At 43.8% G+C, this 10095-nt stretch overlaps 2 pseudogenes; both read left to right on the top strand.

Moving 5' to 3' along the window:
• Nucleotides 1-2149: 2149 nt before the first annotated feature.
• LOC120362999 (telomeric repeat-binding factor 1 pseudogene) lies at nucleotides 2150-9449 on the top strand (annotated as a pseudogene).
• On the top strand, nucleotides 2933-3033 carry LOC141583233 (U6 spliceosomal RNA; annotated as a pseudogene).
• Nucleotides 9450-10095: the final 646 nt, after the last annotated feature.

The following is a 10095-nucleotide window of genomic DNA, read 5'->3' as shown; positions in this document are numbered from 1 at the left end:
GAAGCGTGAGGTTGCTGGGGGAGGAATGGTGTCATCTCCACCTTTGGGGTGATCCATGTCACCGTGTTCAGGAGAAGAGCCCGGGCTTCCACCCCATGCAGAGAGGGGGCTCTGGCCATAAAGGCACCTGTGGAGAGGTGAGGACCCATTTTATCTACACTGATAGCCAAGAGCCTGCAGACCGCGGGGAAGGCTTCCCCTCAGCCCTGTCCTCGCAGGTTTTTCCAGGAGTCAAGGAGTAGACCTGTGCATGGCCCCTGGTGATGTGCACTGCATGCACACTTAGAAGTGAGGTCACCCTGGCTGGGGGTCCCTGGGCTGCTGGTTGTTCTGGGTGCTCAGTGTCCAGAGAGCAGGATGAGGAAGAGGCTTTGTTCCAAACAGTAACTATACTCTCTGAATTATTTTTTTCAGTAGGCTTTGTGTCATAAAATGTAGGACTCCAGAGGGGAAAAAAACTGTCTAAAATTTGTGTACTTTAATAACAAGTAAATGCCCATTAGCCACCAGGGATAGATGTTTGCAGGGCAAACCAAAAGCTCCATCATTTGCCCCAGCTCAGCAATAAACTCTTTCCTCCCCCAAATGAAAACACATCCTGACTTTTAGGGTCATCCTTTCTTGTTGTATTTTATATTTTTATAATCCCAAATTATAATTTAGTTTTGCCTTTAGAACTATGCTTTGGTTCTCCTTTATTCTGTAGATTCTTTCTCAAAATACGTATTCTGTGGTAGAGTTTCCCACAGTGTGCGTTTTGCTGACTGCTCCTCAAGGTGTAGTTGGATATGTATTTCTATGGTTTGTATTGCCTCGAAGTCGGTGACTGGCTATGGAGGGTAGCTTAGTTCAGGCTTGATTTCCTTTTCACTTGCTCTTGTCTGCTGGTACTCTACTGCGTTCTTCCATCAAGAGGAAGAACCTAACATTAGCTTTTTTTTTCTTTATTGTGTTGTTAATTGCCATTGCTGTTCAATGGCTAAATCTGTTAATTCCTTATGGGTTGCAAAACAGTTTTTATAGTCTCAGTATCTCATTCCTTCCTCATTTATTATCTGAATAATTTCTAAAGTAAGAGATTTACCCTCCTCTACTGTTTGTTTATGACTAGAAACTTGTTCATTGAGAGACTAAGCCAAGCATCTACTCCCTTATGACCCAGCAATTGCACTCTTGGTTATAAACCAATAGAAATGCATGTATGTGTGTGCTAAAATATATGAAAGTATTCACAGCAGCACGATTTGTAAAATCTGGATATAACACAATCGTCTATCAACAGTGAAGTGACAGGAAGTGTAAGCTATTTATAAAGTGCAGCATTTGACAGCCTTGAGAATGACTAGCCTATGACCACAGACAGAGATGATGAGCCCCAGGGGCGTGATGGTGACTGTGTAATGCCATTCAGCCAGAACCTGAAGAACAAATTTGTGTTAGAAATCAACAGTGGCTCCTCTGGGGTGGGGGAGGGTGGTTTATGGCTGAGTAGGACCCAAAAGTGTTTCCCTGGGGCTGTGATTGCTGTGCTTGGATGTGGGTGTTGTTTGCCGGAGGGTTCACTTTGTGAAAATCCACTGCCCGCTTGAGGATTGTTCTCTTTTCTCCATGCATGTTGTCCTTCACTCAAATATACATTTCTGGTGTTTTGAAGCAATTCTATCTACGATAAGAAGAATTGCTCCTACTGCATATCCTTGCAAATGCTGCATTGAAAAAATCAGTGCAATTTTTCCAGGAAATAAGTACATATAAAGAGGATAATTGACGACAAGAGCAGTCGGCTTGGGAGCTGACACCACAAAAGCTTTGGGAATGGATGTTGAGCTAGGAACCAGGAATCAAAATACAGAGAAGCCTATGGGAGGTGAAGGATGTGAAGTGATGCCCCAGGAGTGCATGAATGAATGAGTCATGGGCAGTGGCTCTGGGCTTGGCTGGCAAGTCATGAACTTGGGGAAAATAGAGTTAAAAAATTGGTATTTAGAGGAGAGAGGTACTCATAGACCTCTTACTACACAGAGAATGTGTGAAGATAGTGGTTGTGTGTGGATGCTTACTAGAGGGTCTTTTGGGGATGGGGCTCCCTGCGATCAGGTCGGTGAGATGGCTTGACGGGTGATGCCACTCAGCCACACAGGGCTTGCTCATGGAGTCCCTGCACAAAGTGGCCGTGGTGGCTGGGATGGACGCTGCATGGGCACAGCAATCGCATCACCACCTTGGTGACAAGGCTGACCTGGCAGCTGCCACCGTTGAGGGCCCAGCCTGCCAAAAGCAGCTGTTACTTTGGATGGAGACAAAACAGGAAATGGTAATTCTGAATAAAATAGCATTATGACAGATAAATATGCCACTAATGATATAGTAGAGGTTTAAATAATTTTGAAATGATGAACAAGATTATACCAACGGGAAGAACTTACTATCAGTAAAGAAGTTAAAATGGTTTTAAAACTTTTTTTCCCTTCAGGCATATCCAGGCTGTTTTGAAAATAAGTTTGACCAAATCTTCAATGAAGTTTACTGAACTTATACATAATATCCAAGAGAATAAGGAAACATAGAGAGAGCTAGAAAACTCATTATTGTTTAGGCACCAATAACACTGATCCTAAAGCCAGCTAGAGAATAGATAAGAGAAAAGTATCATAGGATAGGCACTTCTAAGCAATTAGACATAAAGATACTGAGAAAAGCAGCAGTAGACGGTGTCCACCAATGAGCTATAAACAATTTAAAAATCCTGCCCAGGTTATGTATTCCAGGAATACAAGAATACTTTAACTTATCTGCAATGCATTTTACCACTTCATTAAAGAATAAAAGACAGAGATGGTCCCATTTCACCAGATGCAGATGAAATCCAACACTCCCTCTCACCTACATTTCTTCAGTTATCTCCACTTTTAAGAGCTTGTGATCATTTCTCATGTTGGCAGCATGCAGAATAAAACTGGAATGATACACAGAAGATCAGCATGGTCCCTACACAAGGGTGACATGAAAGTTCGTGAAGCAGTCCATATTTTTAAACTCTCAACAAACTAGGTATTGAAGGAACATACCACAAAATAATAGTAGCCACCTATGACAAACCCACAACCGATATCATACTGAATGGGCAAAAGCTGGAAGCATTTCCCTTTAACATCAGCATAAGACAAGGATGGCCTCTCTCACTGTTCCCCTTCAACATAGTGTTGGAAGTTCTGGCAGGAGCAATCAGGTCAGAGAAAGGAAGGATATTCAGATAAAAAGAGAGGAAGTCAAATTGTCTTTGCAAATGACATGATTTTGTGTCTAGAAATCCTGATTGTCTCAGCAGAAAGGCTTCTTAAGCTGATAAGCAACTTCAATAAAGTCTCAGGATACAAAAATCAATGTGCAAAAGTCACAAGCATTTATATACAACAACAATACAAAAGCGGTGAGTCAAATAATAAATAAACTCCTATTCACAATTGCTACAAACAGAATAAGAGGGCCAGGTGTGGTGGCTCATGCCGGTAATTCCAGCACTTTGGGATGCTGAAGCCGGCAGATCACCTGAGATCTCATTTGAGACCAGCTTGGCTAACTTGGTGAAATCCAGTTTCTCCTAAAAATACAAAAATTAGCTGGGCATGGTGGCATGCACCTGTAATCCTGGGTACTCAGGAGGCTGAGGCAGGTTAATCGATTGAACCTGGGAGGTTGCAGTGAGCTGAGATGGTGCCATTGCACTCCAGCTTGCGGAACAAGAGCAAAACGCCATGTCAAAACAAACAAACAGACAGACAGAATAAGATGCCTGGGAATACAGCTAACGACGGAATTGAAGGACCTCTTCAAGGAGAATGACAAATCGCTGCTCGAGGAAATGGGAGAGGACACGAACAGATGGAAAAACACTCCATGCTCATGGATAGGAAGAATCAATATCGTGAAAATGGCCACACTACCCAAAGTAATTTATAGAGTCAATGCTGTTTTCATGAAACTGACATCTCTCACAGGATTAGAAGAAACTACTTTAAAATTCATATGGAACTAAAAAGAGAGCTTGTATAGCCAAGATGATCCTAAGCAAAGAGAACAAAGCTGGAGGCATCATGCTACTTGACTTCACATTGTGCTACAAGGCCAGTAACCAAAACAGCAGGGTGCTGGTACAAAAACAGACACATGGACAAATGGAACAGAACAGAGAACTCAGAAATAAGACCACACATCTACAACTATGTGATCTTTGACCAACTTACCAAAACAAGCAACCGGGAAAAGGTTTCTTATTTAATAAATGGTGCTGGGAGAACTAGCTAGCCATATGCAAAAAATTGAAACTGGACCCCTTCCTTACACCTTAGACAAAAATTAACTACGATGGATTAAAGACATAATTGTAAAACACAAAACTATAAAAACTCTAGAAGAAAATCTAGGCAATAGCATTCAGGACATAGGAAAAGTCAACAATTTCATGAAGGAAATGTCAAAAGCCATTGCAACAAAAGCCAAAATTAGCAAATGAGATCTAATTAAATAAAAGTGCTCCTGCACAGCAAAAGAAACTATTATCGGAGTGAACAGACAAGCTACAAAGTGAGAGAAAGGTTTTGCAATCTATCCATCTGACCATGTCTAACGTCCAGAATTTTCAAGGAACACACAAGGACATGGTCCCTACACAAGGGTGACATGCAAGTTCGTGAAGCAGTCCATAGTTTTAAACTTCAAATTTTCAAGGAGGACACAAGGTTCTGTGTCCTCCAGGAAACCCAGGCTTCTGCTGGAGCTGCGAGGTGCAGGGACACCCTGAGAGAGAATGTGGAGGTTTTGCTGATCATGGACTGAGAATTCCAGGGGGTGCAGTGGGAAGATTTGTGGAGTTGGGGAGGGAGGATGATGTGGACAGAAGAGGAGTGTGCAGAGCCTCGTGGATTCAAGTGCAGAGTATGTGGGGGACCCAGCGTGACTGACACAAACAGGGAGAGGGCGTGATAAGCTCAGTCGTGGTGGGCTTGAGGAAGACGATGGTGCTGAGGCTGTGGGAGACAGGGGAGGAGGAGAAGGGGTGGCTCTCACCTGGGCTCTGTCCATGGAAGTGAGGATGGTGGAGTGGTTGGGTCTCCGTGCTGTGTGGACCTTTCTTGACCACCTGATGACAGTTTGGAGTTCCTGACACAGCGGGCTTCTTAGAGGATTGATTCTTGACCCCAAGGAAAGGAAGTGAGCTCATTCTAGGTCTCAGGTCTACCCTGATGCCTTCTTCAGGGGGTGCCACTTCTGGGTCCCCCGTGGATCCCAGCACAGGAGCCCTCTTCTGCCCTGCTGAGGGGACCAAGGCCCAGGGGAGCTGTGCTCAGATTTCATAATGCCAATATATAGCTCCGCACCTTGGAATATTATGTGGACGTGGAGGTGTTTTTCCCAAATAAAAGAAAACTAAGTAAATGGGACCCTAAAAAATAAAATACAACTGAGCAATGGAGAGTAGAAGAAAATTTTCCTACTTTTCAGTTTCCCTGAATGTTGGTCTCAAGGGGCTGGAGAGAGAAGTTGCAGGGAGAACAGAAACTCAGAGAGGGCTGGAGCTCCCAAGCGCTACTCACCTCCACAAGAAAGACATGCGGGAAACGGTTAAGGCAATTTCACATCACTTTGAAATTCTGTAATATTAGGGAATTGTAGTAACTCTCTTCAGTGTAATAATAATATTGTTGTCGGAAACAGGTTATTTTTTAAGAGATGACCACCAAAGTATTTAGAAATGAAGGTCATGCTGTTGGCAAGTGATTGCCTAATGTTTCAGCAAAAATTGTGGAAATATAATTTATTACATACACAAAGGAAATAATTAGATCTATGGTGACGATTGTATTCTTTCCAACTTTTGGACTCTGAAATTTTTTAAATAACTTGGAGAAAAAAATTAAAGCTAATACTACATAAACACATGAGAAATGTTCACAACGTCATGTTGAATGAAAATTAAACTTCAAGACTAGCTGAGGTGACTCATATCCAATCCCAGAGCTTTTAGAGGCTGAGCTGGGAGGACTGCTTTAGGCCAGGTATTTGAAAGCAGCCTGGGCAACATGGCGAGACCCCATCTCTACAACACACTAAAAAATTAATGAGCCTGGTGGCAGGTGCCTGTGGTTCTGGCTACTTGGGAAGCTGAGTGGGGGGATTGCTTCAGCCTGGGAGTTCAAGGTTGCAGTGAACTGTGATCATACCACTGCAATTTAGCCTCAGTGACACAGCAAGACCATGTTTCAAAAAAAAAAAAAAAAAAAAGAGTGAGAGAGAGAAGAAAAAAAATATATCAGGCCTTTCAAAGCATTCAAGAGCATGTGCATGAGAATGTCAGTTGTGTGTGGATGTGTCATTGTGTCGAGAGTGTCTGAGTAAGAATGTGTGTCAATATGTGTGACAACATCTTTTTGTCTGTGTGCAATGGTGTATGAGTCTATGTGCGCATTCATTCATTCATTTATTCACTCAAGAAGCATATTTAAAGTAACAGTCACTGTTCGAGGCAGCTGTGAACAATCAAAATCACTGTCCTTGTCCTCATAAAGCATGTATGCTAGAGGACAGAAAGAGTATAAGCAATTAAAATAAATACAATCATAGCTGGGCACAAATGTATGTAATCCCAGCACTTTGGGAGGCTGAAGCAGGAGGACCACTTGAGGCCAGAAGTTTGAGAACAGTTTGGGAAACATATCAAGACTCCGTTTGTACCAAAAGTAAATACAAAACTAGCCGAGTGTGATGGCACACACCTGTAGTCCCAGCTACTTGGGAGGCTGAGGTGGGAGGATCACTTGAGCCCAGGAGTTTGAGGCTATGGTGAGCCAAGATTGCACCACCGCATTCCGGCCTGGGTAACAGCACAACCGTGTCTCTCAAAACAAATAAGTAAAGAATTCTTAAATGTTAGTAAAAGGGTTGCGAACAAAAACAAAGCAGGGTGGGGTGAGGGGGATGGGAGGTGCCAAGTGGGCAGTGCAGAGACAGGCTCCGGTGGGCATGAGGAGAACGTGGGGCGGGGGGCGGGGAAGGGAGCCCTGGAGATTAGTTCCAGGCAGGGGAGTGGCTGTGCAGAGGCTCTGAAGTATGGACACCTGGGGTGCTGGATAAACCGTGATGCCTGGGCGGGCCTCGGTCTGGCCCCACCGCACAGCCACACCTGGGTAAACTGGGCGGTCACTGGAGAGGGCCTTGCCCACGAGAGGGACTTTTCACCATGTTCTCCGCCCTCCCCATACCCCAGTTCCTCTGCCAGAAATGAGCGCGTGATCACGCCTCGGGCGCCCTTCCCGGGAAGAAGTTGCGCACGTGTCACTGCTGTCACAGGAAGCAGGGGCGCTGAAAAGGAAGAAGGAGCAGAAGAAAACGTTTCTTCTTTCCGGGTTTCTGGAGGGTGGGCCCGGAGGGCTGGAGAGGGGATGAGGAGACAGAAACCTCAGGGGCGGCTCCAGAGCTTCCCGCTCCTCCCGCGGGTGGGGTCCCCGGCTGCCAGAGGCCGCTTCACCCCGCCGATGCCCAGCCCGGCTCCGGGTCTCTGCCTGACCCACCCCCGCTCCTCCCTCCGCTGCTCCGCAGAATCCGAGCGCGGCCCGCGGCCGTGCGGATGGGGGAGCTGCCGGGCAGAAACGGGGCGACACGGAGAGGAGCCGCTCGGTGCCAGGCGCGGCTGGGGGCGCCCAGGGGAAGGACCCGGCTTTGTGGCCGAGGCCAAGGCCGTGGCTGCCGGCTGGATGCTCTGTTTTCTCAGCCGCTCCGAGGACTCTCGCCCACGGCAGCACCGAGGCTGTTCTTCACGGACCACCCAGTCCAACCGCTTATCCATTGAGAACTGCGCACATAGGTCAGTTTTTGATACGAATTGCAGCAGCAAAAAACCTGGATGCACAGTTTGAAAATGATGAACGAATGACACCCTTGGAACAGCCCTGATGATCTGGGGTTCAGTGGAAAAGGAACAGGACAAACTTCACGACGAAATAGAGAATTTAATCGAAATTCAGGCTATCGCTGTTTGTATGGAAAATGGCAACTTTAAAGAAGCAGAAGTCTTTGAAAGAATATTTGGTGGGCTGGGCGCGGTGGCTCACGCCTGTAATCCTAGCACTTTGGGCGGCCGAGGCGGGTGGATCACGAGGTCAAGAGATCGAGACCATCCTGGTCAACATGGTGAAACCCCGTCTCTACTAAAAATACAAAAATACAAAAAAAAAAAAAAAAATTAGCTGGGCATGGTGGCACGTGCCTGTAATCCCAGCTACTCAGGAGGCTGAGGCAGGAGAATTGCCTGAACCCAGGAGGCGGAGGTTGCGGTGAGACGAGATCGCGCCATTGCACTCCAGCCTGGGTAACAAGAGCGAAACTCCGTCTCAAAAAAAAAAAAAAAAAAAATTCGGTGATCCAAATTCTTATATGTCTTTAAAAAGGAAATTGCTTATGATAATCTCTCAGAAAGATACATTTCATTCCATGGAGTAAATGAAGAGTTATGTGAATTATGTGCTAAGTGAAAAATCATCCACCTTTCTAATGAAGGCAGCCGCAAAAGCATAGAAAGTAAAAGAGCGAGAACAATAACTTCTCAAGAGAAACCCAATGGTAATGATGCTGAAATGGAAACCGAAGCTAATTTGGATACAAGAAAAAGGTCTCACAAGAATCTTTGCTTATCTAAGTTGAAACATGGAACCCAACAACAAGACCTTAATAAGAAAGAAAGAAGAGTAGGAACTCTTCAAAGTGCAAGAAAGAAACAAGAAAGCAGAAGAGCCAGTGAAAGTACGATACCTGTTTCAAAGGGTCAGCTGGTGACTCCTGAAAAGCACTGAGCTAGAAAAAGACAGATGTGGCTTTGGGAAGAAGACAAGAATTTGAGCTCTGGAGTGAGGAAATTTCGAGAGGGTAACATCTAAAGTACTGTTGCAGTATAAATTCAACAACCTGACAAATGTCATGTTAAAAGGCACAATGAAGAAACTAAAATGGATTTGCTCAGACAGTGAAGACTGATTGTGTTTGTAAAAGCTTGGTGAAAGGACAATTAAGTATTTTGGTTGCTACGTTTTGTTTGAAACTTGCATCATTGATGTATTTTAAAACTTTACATTGTTACAGTATTTTTCTGTGACCATCAATTAATATGAGGGTTTGTACTATAAGAGTTAAAGTATATGCTATCGTATTCTTTAAGAACTTTATTTTGATAAACTGTAAATTTGTTGAAGCCTGCTACATTAGCATTCCCACGCACAAATCATGTTCCAATGAAAAAATTAAAAGCTGATATAAAAAAATTTAATTAACCTATTTTGTATCTGTAGGCTGACCTCAACCCTGTAACGTAACCCATTAAAATGAATTTGCTAGATGATTGAATAACAATAGTCCTTTGGTATGAGATAATGACTTGGTTTATGGCCTTAATATGCTACTTAATTAATTAAGACATGTATTAATAGAATGATAAATGTACAAAGTAACCTATAAGCATGACAGTCTTTTGCTTTCAATGGTTTCATGTAAAGAAAAAAAAACTTGAACACAGTAATACCCAAGGACACAAGTGAACAATAGACACTGGGAAGGGAGGGTGGGAGTGAGAGCTGAAAACTGCCTACCGGGTGCTCTGCTCACTACCTGGGCAATGGATCATCTGTGCCCCACACCTCAGCAGTGCAGTGTACCCAGCTAACAAGCCTGCCATGTGCTCCCTGGATCTAAAATAAAAATAAATTTTATTATTACCCATGGAACAAAATCTGTACTATTAGCAAGAGTCATTTTGCGTCTCACTTGGAAACAATTTGACTTTTGTTCCAGTGTTTAAACTTTGACAAAAATGGTTTTGAATAGATCTGTATAGCCTGATGCCATAAACATAATATAACCTGTTGCCATAAATATAAGATTCTCTGATACATTCATTTAACATATCAATATCGGGCCAAAAATAATATTGTGTAAAGTTTAAATAGCTATTGACTATGAGCACCTTGACGTCTATGATAGGTAATAAACAAGGCCATACATACCTTGCTAAGCAGTTTTGGTTTTTCACTAACATTGCATTTTTTAAAG

This window comes from Saimiri boliviensis, assembly GCF_048565385.1.
Source record: "Saimiri boliviensis isolate mSaiBol1 chromosome 19 unlocalized genomic scaffold, mSaiBol1.pri SUPER_19_unloc_1, whole genome shotgun sequence".
NCBI classification, from domain to species: Eukaryota; Metazoa; Chordata; class Mammalia; order Primates; family Cebidae; genus Saimiri; species Saimiri boliviensis.
The sequence above is the reverse complement of the archived record's forward strand: the minus strand, read 5'-3'. Positions and strand labels throughout refer to the sequence as shown.